This window comes from Pinus tabuliformis, chromosome 8 (assembly GCF_031772625.1).
Source record: "Pinus tabuliformis cultivar Carrire ecotype Pingquan chromosome 8, CPIR1, whole genome shotgun sequence".
NCBI classification, from domain to species: domain Eukaryota; kingdom Viridiplantae; phylum Streptophyta; class Pinopsida; order Pinales; family Pinaceae; genus Pinus; species Pinus tabuliformis.
This window is the reverse complement of record NC_142294.1, coordinates 1458442245-1458457476: the sequence shown is the minus strand read 5'-3', so window position 1 is coordinate 1458457476 and position 15232 is coordinate 1458442245.

The window sequence follows — 15232 nt, the reverse complement described above, 5'->3', positions numbered from 1 at the left end:
AGGTTATCTTTACTACAAGTGGTATCAGATCAATTTCTTGGGTGAAGAGGGGAGGCATTTTCTTTAATTTTTTGTAGGACTTTCTGGGCAGTGAGTTTGTAGAATAGATATGAAACATTTGGTTCATAATTTGCAAAAAAAAAAAAATCAATTCTAGTCTCTTTGCGGAAAAATACCCAAATTCAAAAAGAAGATCCGCCAAATCTGAGTCCGGATGAGGAAGATACCGTTGATTTAAAATAGTAAATTGTTTTGAAGGCAATTCGTGGATGACAAATCTCCAGTAAATTTTTGCAGTTTTTTTGTGGGGATTTTTGGGACAATAATTGTAGATTTAATATCCTCTTGAAAAATCACCCAATTAAGAAAAAACATCGGTCAAATCAGAGTCCGGATGAGGGAGATGTCGCTGATTTAAAATCAGTTATTTTTTCAGAAATTTTTGTGATGGCAGACTGTTGCACTGTTGATTTGAGTTTCTAGGGGCCCAAATCGAGATTTCTATTACTCAAGAAGATGCAAAATGGTCATTCTATTTCCAAAAATATGTTATAACAAGGATTCTAAGTTATATTTTCCAAGTTATGCCCATTTTAATTTTTTGTAAAAGTGATTTTTTTAAAACACCCTCACTCTATTTTAGAGTCCTAGCATGATGATTTTTATAGGAAAAGATGTTGATCCTACTATTGAAGAATTCTTAAAAGTGGCGAAATGTTAGAAATTTTGGAAATATTTAGCATGGCTTTATTTTAGAGATGAGGTTGCCATATGGTGGAGCTCACTTGACAACAAGAAGTTGGTAGGCCTTCCTGATGAAGAATTTAAAAAATTCCTTTTAGAGAAATGGTCTCATGCTAGAAAACAGGATAATGAGAAACATAAGGTGTAATTTTCTGCTAGTATCTCCTTATTAAAGGTTCATGGATGTATTTAGAAAGAGAAGATAATTATGTCTATCAATCCTAACTGCAAGCATAATTTTATTAATGTTCATTTGGCTAAAAGAAAGCAAGTCCCATCCAAACAAATGGTGCACAAACGGGTTAATAATGAGGAGGTGCAAGTTTATAAAGATTTGAAGATTTCTATGGATAAGTATGTATTGTATTCTTATTTTTATGCTTCAGATATGGCTAATGTGGATGTTGTTTTCGGATACCCTTGGATGGAATCTATTTGTACTATCAATATTAATCTACAAAAGAAATTCCTGAAGCTCTCGTATAAAAAGAAGAAAATTACATTACAAGATATTTCCATCAATAAACATGTAGAGTCTAAGGAGGTTGAAGTAGAAAATGTTGCAAGTATTGACACATCATATGAGGAGTTCGTGGTTGAAGTAATAATGGAAGATAAGCAACAATCGCATGCACCACAATAGGTACCAGATACCAATCATGCTCCATTAGGTGGTGAATTAAAGAAAGATACACCTTTGGTTAAAACTTCAGTGTATCACGACCCACATCACTCAACAAGGAAACAACCAACAAGGTGACAATGAATTAGCAACAAGGACAACAACCCTTGTACAAAAGATAGAGAGGTGCAACGATCCACCCATATCACATCAACACAGAGGAATCACCAAGATCAACTCCCATCTCAAGCAAGTGAGGCATCGGCTAGATTGAGTAATCACCTATCTCTGGAATGGTTAGATGCACATGCATGGTACCAGTGGACTACTCTTTTGAGTAGATTTTATTATTTTTGTTCTTCTTATGTTTCGGGGATGAAACATGTTCAAGGGGGTTGGAATGTAGTATACCTAGGGGGGATGTTATGGGGTATAGAGGGATTTATCCAAGGGAATAATGTAATAGTGTGATGGGCCATAGTTAATAAATAAAGTGGCTAACCCGCATCATGTAAAGGACCACAAGTAGGTAGGAATAATGTGATAAGACCATGGTAATGTATGTGTGGTGTTGACAGACCCATGGTATTTTATGTATGAATTCTATATAGAGGCTAGAGACCCCCCATTGAGGATGTCAAGGACTATTGTATTGGCAAGCATATGGCTTGTGGAGTGTTCACCTTCCTTAAAGAGTGATTTTATGATGTTACCCTCCCTCAAGGGTTTTTCTTAATAAAGAGAAGCATTTTCATTTTATATTCTTGGATCAATATTGATATTTCTTGGGCAAATTTATATTTTTAGTATACTTGCAGATTAGAAGCGACAAAGTTTTACCTCAAAAAAACACTACTTGGTTCCTCAAAATCAGTGTGGAAGGTTTCATACCTAATTTTCAAAAGTTGGTCTTGCCAATAAAAGTTCTCTTGCTATTTGATTCCTCCACTTATTCCGCTTGAAAAGCATCAATATGGATGTCGAAAAATATAATGATGAGAATTTGATCACACCTCCTCTTTTTGGGAAGCTCTACGTCCCCAAAAGCTTCTATTGAATGAGGTGAGGAAATTTTTCCCACTCCTCTTAGTTGTATCATTTAACCTTCCTTAGAAGTTGTCCTTTGAACCCAATAGACCAAAGTCATGTTGCCTCCATCATTTCTCTCTAGTCCTCTTTTGCAAAATTGTATCCTTTGTAAACCTTGCTTGAGCATCTACTGCCAAATCCTCCATTGATGGTAGGACCTATTCCTCTACCTAATATAGCATGGAAGGCTTATATAGTTTTATGTTATTTATATTCAACCATAAGAAAATGAATATCTATGGGGGCATAATGATTCTGTAGGTGTTATCTCCAACTTTTTATAGTATCTCAAGGGGACCATATCAGAAAGCCTTGATTTTCTTAGGAGGACCATGTAGCCTCCCCTTGTTCGACTATAGCCATACCTTGTGTCCCACCTTCAACGACTTCTATTTTTTATATTGATCAATCCTGTTCTTGTATGCTTCTTGTGGCTTCTCCAGTGTCTCCTATAACTGTATATGGACTTGCCTAATATTTTTCACAAATTTTTCTACCATGCAGGAATTCTCTGTAAGATCCTCGCTCACTCTTCCTTACTTCCCATATGCAATATCCAACAGTGAAGGTGGAAAATATCCAAAAAAAATTTCAGATTAGGACTTACTAGTGAAATTTTGGACTTCTCTATTATAAGAGTGTCATATATATACCATATTTCCATCCCAAGCATTTATATGCTTATGATTGTATCCCCTCAACATTTTCACCAAATTCATGTTGATTGCTTTTGTCTTCCCATCTATATGTGGATGTAATGTTTTAGTTCTCTTCAACTTCTTGTACATCGTCTCCCATAATATAGTCCAAAATGCAATAGGAAATATCGTGTCCCTATCTAAAATGATGCTCCTTGGTATCCCAATGTGAACCTAAACTTATCTACATAATAATTTCATTTGTTCATTCCCATTGTTTGTCTTTTTACATGTCATTGGAAAACACATCTTGTTATACCTATCAACTATCATAAATAGATAATCATGTCCCTTCCTTGTTGTTGGTAAACCTCCAACAATGTCCATGGAAATTATTTCCCAAGGATCAGTGGGTACATGTAAGAGATGATTTAGACCCTATTTCATGTTACTAGGCTTGTTGGTACAACAAAGTATGCATCCTTTTATGAAACTAGCTATATGTTGTTACATCTTGCTCCAATACACATACCTTTGCAATTTGGTTGTTGTATTCCCTACACCAAAGTGCCCTGCAACCTTGGAGATGTGAGCCTCTCTAGTAAATTGTAATTTCTCACCTTTAGGAACACATAACTTATCTAGACTATAGAGTAACCATTCTTGGATATGGCATCCAAATGTGCTATCAACATTGTGCAAATAACTCTAGTTGTCCAACTATTCATTTGACACCCCCGATGGACTTCGCCCTAATTTTTGTAATGTAATGTCACGATAAACTATAAATAAATATATTCTTATCTAATGGCCTGAAGAGTGGGACCATAAATCCATGATCTAAGGACGAAGTGGAAAAATAAGATTGTGTGCAGCCATCTTGCACCACTTCGTAAATTATGGGCAGTGATCAAGAAAAATTAGATGAAACTTCTAAGAGGAGCGTCAAGATTCCAAGAGGAGCATGAAGAGACACCCAAGATAAAAATAAAAAGGAAATTGCACAACAATGCAAGGTTTGGAATTCTTCTTGCTAGAGTGCATAAGGATTGCTAAAAAGGCCTACAAGCTTGGGAAATGAAATTCCTTGAAAAGTGGAATTGTGACCTGAAAGAGTTTAATAAAATTCTAAGGAGTGGGGAATGAGTGCTTGCCAATAATTGGTTGAGAAAACACTATTGATGCTTGCTAAAGGGCTGAAAAACTACATGTATATGCATTCTTCATAAGAAAGATATGCTAAATCACCAAGGGTGCTTCCTATTGGGCTAATAAAACTATCATAGAGTGCTTTCCACAAATAATAAACCAACTAGTATTATAAATTCTAATGTACTTTCCTAGCTAATAAAACAACTGATTATATGAGTAGTCCCTCTCCTCTTAAGATAAGTATGGCCTTCTACTGAAATTACTAAAGAAAATTCCTCCTAGATCATGTATTTGGCTCGGTGGTGACTACTAGAAACGATTCTAGCTATAGTGAGTCTAAGGTTGGGTAGAAAATCGAATTCCCACTTTCAATTTTTCCATTTGTCTTTAGTAAATGAATGCATTCAACTGAGAGCTATGAAATTAAATACCTTCCATATTGAATATATGCATAGCTCTGAGAAAGGTTGCATGGTTGTAGGATGTTGATGCATGAAATTATTGGTTGAAATTACTTGAATGTTCTATGAACTTCAAGAAATTATGTCATTATGCTCTAACCTAAATAACTGAAATCTTTACCTAATTTACAATGTTAAGTAAATTGTTGAGGAAATTTTCTTCCTGTATGAATGGGCACAGTTAGTGATCGATGTAAGATGTTAAGGTATGATTCAATCCCCATGTTTATTTCCAAGTTTCAAAATTAACCTAGTTACCCAAGTATGAAATATGGGAATAATATTAGTATTGGTATAATCTCTATGTTTTAATTATTTTAATCATTGGCATCTTTACATCTTTATGACTAAAAAAGATTAGGTAGGATAACCCTGTCAACTTTAAGTTGCAGGCTATGTGTTTATATTAAAACATTATTGATATGTAAATTGTGGTGCCTAGAACCAAAGCTCAAAATAGATAACCACTTTTTTTTTATCTACATGTATAGATGGATAACACTATGTGATTAATACATATAAATATGGTTGGGGTTGGTTAAGGACTTATCAAATCTCAGAGGAGATAGCACCATGTTCATGAACTTGCACACACACACACACACATTGTGAATTAGGTCAAGACTTGTTGTGAAGGTCCACAAGTCAAGGTTTGGTGAGTTGGCTGGAAGGTAGAGAACAAGATTGGTATGTGGCTCGAAGGGTTGAGTACTGAAGGATCCAAATATGCATTCAGGCCTAGGCAAGGTCATAAGGTAGGGGTTGTGGCAATGTGCATAAGGTGGTTCCTTGTAGAGAGGGGTGACCCTGACTCTCTCTTTCAATGTGGGTCTCTTGGCTTGGTGATGTGGCAAAAGCCATGGTGACATGGCACTAAGAGGATATTAATGGGTGGGGTTGCCATGTGGGTACCATGTACGAAACTTTTGGGCACCATGTGTCAAGATAAGAGTAGATGGAAGATTTGATTATCTAGTGAACTCTATTGGGATGAGTCATTAGAGTTGGTCATCGAGTGAAGTAAACTAAGATGAGTCGGTCGTTCAGTAATTGAGTGAAGTCAAGTCAATATATTTGGATGTCGAGTGAATTTGACCAAGATGAATTAACAGAGCCGGTCGTCAAGAGAATTCGAGTAGGATGATTCGATAGGTTAGTAATGTAGTGAAATCAACTAGGATGAGTCAGCATAATCGATCATTAAGTGAAGTTGAGAGGATGAGTTGGTAAGGTCTGTTAATGAAACTTTGGGAAGACATAACTTTAGATCCTAGATACAATTTGAGACAAAATTTTATATCATTATGATCATCTCAACAAGATGAATGTGATGGTATCATCTATTTTGGGTTTTCAAAAGTTTGAAAAAGGTTGAAATTTTTAGACCCCATTTCCATAACAGAACATTTTCGAGTCAACACAGTAACCACTTCCTTAAATTTTAGGGTGGTAAGGGGGTGTGTTACAAAGTTGCATCAAAGTGATTGGTTCAATGAATATACCTAAAGAGGCTCACATGCACACACTAGATGAATGTTTGATGTGCTTGATATGATCGATTTGTTGGATCTCCTTTCTGGTCACAAATGTGTGATGAAATTAAAAATAAAAAGTAATGTGATGTATGGATTTATAGGATTACTTATTGAAAATTATTTATCTTCTTATTTAGATTTGATGTTTTAGATCAATATAGACCAAGGTGATGAGTACATGTGTTAATTGCATTTTTCTTTCTAGTTGGCTAACATTTGTGTGTGTAAAAGAATATGGAAAAACATTAAGGTAAAGAAAAGAAGAGAAGGAATGATCAAAAGAATTGAATAACATGGTGTAAATATATCCCAAAATGGTCCCAAAGAAAAGTCAATTTGGAAGATGAAAGAATATGGAACCCATGAACCGATGCGCACTCTTAGAAGTCTAAGAGCTAAAATAAGAAGTTGCAAGGCAGATAATGAAAATATTATTAAAGAATAAGAACAAGTGAATGCCATATCATTACAAATAATGTCAGACCTAAAAATGAAAAGACAACAAGAAATTGGCACTAGCCATTAGGACAGGAGAAAGCCTAAGGATAGTCCATCATAGATCTAAAGGTATAAGTTGGATAATAAGAGAGAAGAAGGTAGTTAATCAAGACAGAGGGAAAGAAATACAGAAGGAGGAATAGTCCTACTCAGAACTTTGGAAGCAGAATCAAGAAGCCCTAGCATATCATCAAACAGTGCAACTAAGAGGCATTTATGCCAAAGGAAGACTAGAAAGACTCCCATTCAAGAATAATTCAAGAAAGAAAAACCTCTAACCTTTGATGGAGAATTCAAGCAAGTATAAGATGTAGAGGCATAGTTCATGGGAATAAAGAAGTACTTCAGACTGCATGATTATTCAAAGGACATGAAGGCTAGGGTGGTTATCTTTAGTTTAAAAGGAAGGCTTATATATGGTGGGAGGATTTGAAGAATATCAAAGGTATCAAAGAGAAGGAGCTAACATGGTGGAAGTTTAAAAAATTATTTCGAGCGAAATACATGTCTGATAAATATTATGACATCAGGGCCAAGGAAACCTATAAATACAAAATGGGGCAACTCACACATGATGAGTACACTAGAAAATTATGTGAACTACTAAGTTATGTACTTTATATCAAGGATGAGAAGAGTAAGATCTAGTGGTACATTAGTGGGCTACCACATGTATACCAGGATATAATATAATTTGATGAACCCAAGATCCTGGAGGAGGTTATTCGAAAGACTAAGCACTGCAATAAACGTTTTAGGCATAAGGTTAAGGTCTAGAATGAATAGAAGAAGAAACATAAAGGAAAGTATCATATGCCCTCATGATATAAACAAGGGAGACATGATAGAAATTTTAATACCTCTAATAAGAAAAACATTCAGAAAATCCCTCAATCAGGAGAAACGAACCTAAAAAATCAATAAACAAAAAGTTTGAAAGCCTTGTGAAAGGAACCTTGTTGTACTAGGAATGTGGAGAGAACAACCTGCAAAGAATTTTTTCTCAATTGTAGAAGAATAACAAAAGGCTATACAATGTAAAAGATACAACAATCATGAATGAGGTGTCCCAAATCATACCCAAGATCTATGCTACATTGGATAATAGGAAGGTAGATCAGTAAGCAATGATCATTCAAATGGAAGGTATGGTAAAAAAATTATCATTCTCAATTTTAATCAACCTAGAATCTAATTTTAGCTATGTTAGACCTAGTATTATAGAGAGATGTGAATTTCCAAAGAAAACCCATGAAGAATAATGGCTTATTCAACTGGCCATTTGGACAAATAAAAAATTAATAGACATGGTTGAGTATTTCCTAGAAGAAATTGGAGGCATCACCACTGTAGTCAAACTAAATTTTTTACCATTAGGATCATATGATGTTCTGATTGGTATGAATTTGTTGGCAACACATACAAACAAGGTGGATTGTTATGAAAAAGTGATAGAACGCCTCAATGATGAAGGTGAATCAATAACACAACAAGGTATTAAGAGGTTGATTGCACTCGAAATGATCTTGACTATTTAAGTAAAATGTTGTATTAGAAAGCATTGGTCCCTTTACACCATCCAAATAATAGAGTGAAAAGAAGCCAACATATATCCCTTTGCAAATTCACCAGTAATAAAGAAGTATAATGGTGTTTCCCTAGATGAAGTATCAGTATCGTTATCCAACAAAGACATTGATTTAACTATCAATTTGATCCAAGAAAAAATACTAGTAACAAAAGCTCCTTATCACATGAGTACACCTGATCTCATGGTATTAAAATTTCAGCTAAAGAAATTTATGGATAAAGGGAATTTATGTCCCAGTGTTTCACTATGGGGATCCCCAATGTTTTTTGTCAAAATGAAATATGAAACTTTTGGCTTTGTGATCGATTACTGGAAATTGAATAAGGAAACCGTGAAAAATAAGTACCCACCACCAAGAATTGATGATTTGTTCAATCCTAAGAGGAGCTACTATATTTTCCAAAATTGATTTAAGGACTAGATACTATTGAATTAGAATAAAAGAGGAAGACATCCGGAAATTGCATTCAAAACAAGGTATAACCACTATGAGTTTGTATTGGTGCCATTCAGGCTTACAAATGCTCTAGCTACCTTTATGTGCCTATTGAATAATGTTCTTAGACCATACTTGGATAAGATTGTACTAGTATTTGTGGATGATATTTTGGCATATTCAAAAAATGAACAAGAGCATGAGGACCACCTTAGAGTTGTTCTACAATTTCTAAGGGAATATAAATTGTATGTAAAAGTTAGTGAGTGTGATTTATTTCAAACTCAAGTTCACTATTTAATACATGTAATGTCAAAAGGAGTTGTTGTGGTTCTAGAGAAGATCAAAGAAATAATTGAATGGCCCACTTCCCTGAATGTGACAAAGGTTAGATACTTTATGGGTTTGACTGGTTACTATCGAAGATTCATTTGAGATTTCTCAAATATTGGACATCCCATCATTGCTTTACAAAGAAAATGAGTAAAGCTTCATTGGAATCTTGATTGTGCAACTAATTTTGAACAACTAAAGAAGATACTCACTTTTGCACCTATATTAAGAATCTTTGACCCAAAAAAATATTTTGTACTATGCATTGATGCTTGTAAGGATGGACTTTGTTGAGTCTTGATCTAAGAAGGACATGTAATCTGCTATGAATCTAGGAAACTAAATGAACATGAAAGAATTATGTTACTCATGACTTGGAGTTGGAATCCATTATGCACACACTAAAAATGTGGAGGCATTACTTATTAGGAAGGAGATGTGTGTTGATGTCAGATCATGGTAGATTGAAATACTTGTTTGACTAGACAAACTAAATGCAAAGCTAGTCAAATGGTTTGATTTGATCAGTGAATTTGACTTTGAAATTAAGAATATCAAAGGAAAATAGAATAATGTGGGAGATGCACTCAGTAGAAGCTTACAAGAGGTCCATCAAACTACCTTGAGAACATGTTCATTTGACATCAAGAAAATAATTAATGAAACATTAGTTGATGATGGACATTACCAATGTGTGAGCTGAAGTTACCAGCTCACTAATGATGGGATACTAAACATGATGCCATTATGGTGGTTGTGGATAATTTGAGAAATTCAACTCACTATACAGTTCTTAAGTCTACTCATAAAGAAATTGATATAACTCATATCTTCATGAGTTATATATTTAAGTTGCATGGAATACCTAAAATGATAATATCAGAGAGAGATGCCAAGTTCAATTCGATATTTTGGAAATCATTATTGGTTGGTTTTAGAACCCAGATAGCCTTTACCACTAATTATCATCCTCAGATTAATGGTCAAACAGAGAGAGTGAATAGAATATTGGAAGACATGTTGAGGATTTATGTTATGCATCAACCAAGAATGTAGGAATACTGACTTTGATTGGTAAAATTTTTATACAACAAATATTATCAAGAGTCATTGGGAATGATTCCCTTTGAGGCAATTTATGGTAGGAAATGAAATACCCCTCTCGGTTAGGATGATCCAATAGATAGAGTTATCGTTAGACCAGATTTTATAAAATTAATGGAGTAGGGAAGTATTAGTATAAGGAAAAAGTTAAAGGAAACCGAAGATAGGTAGAAAATTTATGAAAACCAACAAAGGATTCATAAATAATTTCAAGAGGGAGATCATGTTTATCTCCACATTAATCGAAAGAATTGTTGGGAAAAATACTGACAGGACAATCAGGTTTCCATCAAAGGAAAACTCATCAGGTAGGTTTCCATCAATGACAACACATAATTCATAATGGCAACAATATCCCCTTTTGGAATTAATGTCAATCATTTTGTTTTTTTTGTCACCACCACCTATAGATACCTATAAAACACATCAAGCCAAGCAACAATATTTTCAAACACCAAGTTACTCTCCCCCTTTAACATCAAGGAAAAATGGTGGACCAATGCTGAATGAAGGTTTCACTCTTCAATGCTATATATTTGAGCTACTGAGTATGAAACATGAACACTGACCATGTTCCTCCTGAGCACATGCTAAAATATCTGAAAGATGTACAATGAAGTACATGACTATATAACTCATATGACTTTTCCTATCGCCAAGGACTCAAACTTACATGTATCACCCAATCATAGTGAGTTTACATATTTGACATCATTATTACATCAACTTTCCAAGCACAGTGGGGTTACAAATTACATCAGATGTCCAAAAGGACTTGACCACAATAGTCCATACATGACTGAATGTTACAATGAGTACACCATAGGTCTTTACATGACTTTGACATCAAATGATAGATATGACATTTATAACCAATACACATAAGACCTCAATAATACCATGATATTTATCAGCAACTATCATACACCACATATGATATGCATCATGAGCATCTATTATCAACACCAAGAACAACAATTTGCACATCATAAATTCACAAGATAAGACAATGTAGTCTTAATATCATCAATTTGTGACCAAGTATGGAACAAAAAAACCATAAGTGGGGACCAAGCATATCATCATCAAGTGAAATATGGAAGTGTAGCATCATTCTTCATCATCATAAAAGATTCCATGTTCCAAGCAACATCCACCAAATGTAGTATTAGCATATCAACAAACATGACTTAACATATTTCTTTATGATACTAACACAACTTCATTGTAGAAACATCAGCGTCACTTAGTGATAAGTATCATTATGTATCAAGCAAACATAGTGCCAACAATGAATTATTATAGAAAATTGTCCTCATGAACCTATACCAATTGTTCATTGTTAGATCTTATCCTATCATCTCATATATCAATAAGAATCATCAAAGTGTCGTTATCAACCAGTCATCCATAAAGTCATGAAAAACAGATACAAGCCAAAATCACTATCAAATAACATCGAAAGACTGTAACCATCAACCATCAGAATAGGAAAGTTAAACAATAATTGACTGAAGCATATAAGATCCTTTTCCTGAGTCTGTCCTATTGTTTCCTCATCAAACCAAGATATATGCATCTGTTTAGTTCATAACTCATGTATACATGTTACCTGTCTTTATAATATCTGCACACAAAAAGTAAAATATTGAAATTTCACCCCTTCGGCTCCCCTTGAGTCTTCTCTATATGGACTTATGCACTTTTACTACACCAAGGGCACTCTCAGTAGTATAAGCAACATGAATATCAAAAAAATCATGGGAATCATCATCATGAAATAACGTGTATTACTCCCCTTGACATTACACATCATTGGTCCTGAGGACCTGATAATCATCTTTTGTTCTCATCAGGTCAAGTACCTCATACGACTTCTACAGTAACTGTTAAAAGTATTCATTTAAGAATAATGGACTGAAATAGGCACCATCTGCTTTTACTGTAACTTTGAATCTTTCTCATATCTCTGAGAATTTGGTCTTCAAACATATATAATGTGTCTCGATTTCTATATCATCTTGCTATGACTTTTCCAGTTACTTCATTCTTAACCTTAGATTTGGTTGATGTAAACACAATTATATTTCCCTCATCTGCCATTTTTCCTACACTTAGAACATTCTACTTTAGTCCTTGAACTAATAAAGCATCAGTTGCTGCTCTAGTTTTATTAATTTTGGCTTTACCTTGTCCTAGAACTTTTGTTGAGAGATTAGTTCCAAGAATATCATTACCATAATGATTCTTCCTTAGAGACTCCATTTTACTCTTATCTCCAATTATGTGGCTAGAAAATACACTATCTGTTAGGTTCCTATAATAATATGGATCATAATTGAATTGACTATGTTAAGTCTTGTAATATTGTACATACATTTTCTTTGTTGGCAAATGTTTTCCATATTAAAAAATGAAAAGAGGGTATCTCCTAAAATAATAATCAAAGGACAAAAGAAAGAAAGATAAAAAAATATATAAAATATGAACCCCATAAAAAGAAACAAAAAGAAATTCTGAAAATGTTGCATGTTCAAATGCCACTATTCTTTCTTTACTTTTCCTTGGAAAATAAAATGTGTGCATCGTGTCCAACATGCCACAATTCATGATGATCATACAACTTAATATTGATTAATCATGATTTTGAATTTCATCTCATGATAGTTAGTGAATAAATATCTAACCAAACCATTTAGTCTTGGTGGATCATTAGTTAGGTAGACAATTAAAATGAGCTCATAAGTTTAATCTGAGCCATTGTAAGACATAAGGTTAGAAATAAGTTAGTTTGCTTATCAAAAGAAAATAAAGGGGTCAACAAGCTAAAATGGACCCAATAAAGGAAAGAAAATTGTTAGGATAAATTAAAGGGTAGGTAGAATACTTTCCAAAAATTATAAGCATCATTATGTTTATAAAAAAAAAATTATTTTAACCCTTGCCATGTGAAAATTCCCTTCCTTTGTTTAAAATCCCATTCCTATCTGAGACCTATTTCCCCTTGCTAAAATCCATTCCCCTTTGGAAAAATCCCTTTCCCCTTATCCTAACCCAATTCCCCCCTTAAAAACACATGTCCATCCTTAAAGTCCCCTTCCCTTTACTATATACATGTGATTCAAATAAAACATGAAAAACCCACTTTTTCACGGTTAATATAAATATATCAGGCCCCAATACCCTTTCCCCACCCGCTTAATACATTTCCTCACCATTATAGTGTTAACCCCCCACTGTATTAATCTCTGCCTTGCACCTTGTTAGAGCCTAGATTTGTCTCAGGCTGAAAAGACAAGGTCCTAGGTCCACATCAAACCATGCTCAGCCTCGTAGCTAACCCTACGAGGATAGTAGAGGGCTCTCTCTAGGTCAATCTCGGCAAAATCTAACCGATGAGGCTCGAGATGACTAAATTTGCAACTGATCTTAGGCTAGGTATTAAGTGCAGGGATTTGATATGGTTTTTCGAGGGTTTTGTTGAAAAAATGGGAAGGGAAAATTTGGGCTCGGAGATGAGGCACAGTTTCTGCAAAGTTCTGATTGGGGCAAGGAAGGCAATCGATTTGATACTTTAAAGTGAGTGAATGGATAGATCAAACCGGTGAGGAGCTAAGGAGAGCAAGAGAGTCTCAAGAATTCTCCTTAAACAGATGAAAACATGAAAATTTAAACAAATTCAAAGGCAGGGCATAGCAGTTATGGATTCTACCTTAATCACTCATTTGTTCAAATTCAAAAGAAGAAGCAGGAAAATGATACACATAACACTAATGAACTTACAGTTACTCAGAGAAGCACACCATCAAAGCATAAAGCCACATGGATCCCAAACAGTTCTACAAAACCCTGGTCTTTCCTTTGCCAAAAAATGCAGAAATGAATGTACAATAGAGTGCCAAACTTTTCCCAAGAGTCCAACCCTGAGAATGACTTAGAAATTACATAATATAGACAAGCCAAACCTATTACCTTGCCTCTAGGGGTCAATCTCATCATTCTAGGAGTTGTTTGAACCTATTCTAAACAAGGAATTGAAAACTAGGTAGTCAAACAACTTACCCCTATATGCTAGGAAACTGATTCATTCACTCACATTTCACCTTTTGGTGAATGAATCTTCTAGAACAAGTAAAAATGTGCCAATATTACATCATGGTTATTAAATTAGATCATGAAAAGTCAAGAATAACTTCAAGAAGCAAAACTGGTCAAAACTGGGCGAATTGCTGGGATGAACAGTGAAAAACAAGCAAAAATCCTCTGTGCGCCGCGCCAATTTATCTGTGCATCGCGCCAATTTGACGCTGGTTTTGAGGCACTTGATGAAGTCAAAATTGAGCCCAAGTGTGCTTGTTGGAAATCCCTAGCTGTCTACTTTCCAACTCAAGTAGAATTTCTGAATTTGGTGCCAATTTGCCCCTCCAAAACCTCAATCTCCCAAGACTGCTTCCTATGTGTGAAATTAGGGGCAGAGAGGTCATTTTTAGGGTGTTTTTGACCTCCCGAGGACTCAAAACTTACCCAAACTTCTTGGCCATGCACCAACAGTCATGATTTTTCATGAAAAATACAAAAATATAAAGCTTTTTGCATTTGGAGCCTCCAATCATAAGCGCGTGCCACGTGGCGTGGCGCACAGGGAGAAAAACCCTGTTTTTTGTACAAAAATTTGCAAAAATACCAAAAATGCCCCAAATTTCTTGAAATTTGGACTGGAGCTTCTTCATTAAGTGTTACGCTGGGCTAAAGAGGCTTCGGTCAATATCTGAAGACGATTGAGCTGCCTTTGCCTCTTTTGCATCTTTATTGCCTTTCTCAATTTTGCCTTCAAATTCCTAATTCGGGCCTTGCACACCTTGTTTCGTGCCATTTAATGAAATGCCATGTGTCTCCACAAGTTTTTCTCCTTGTTGACCTTTTCTCCTTCTTAACCTTCTCCAACGATCTGACTCATCTACTAATGTAAGGTCTTTCCACAACCAAAAATAAAAGTTGGAAAGAAATTTCTTGCCTTCAGGGCAAGGTC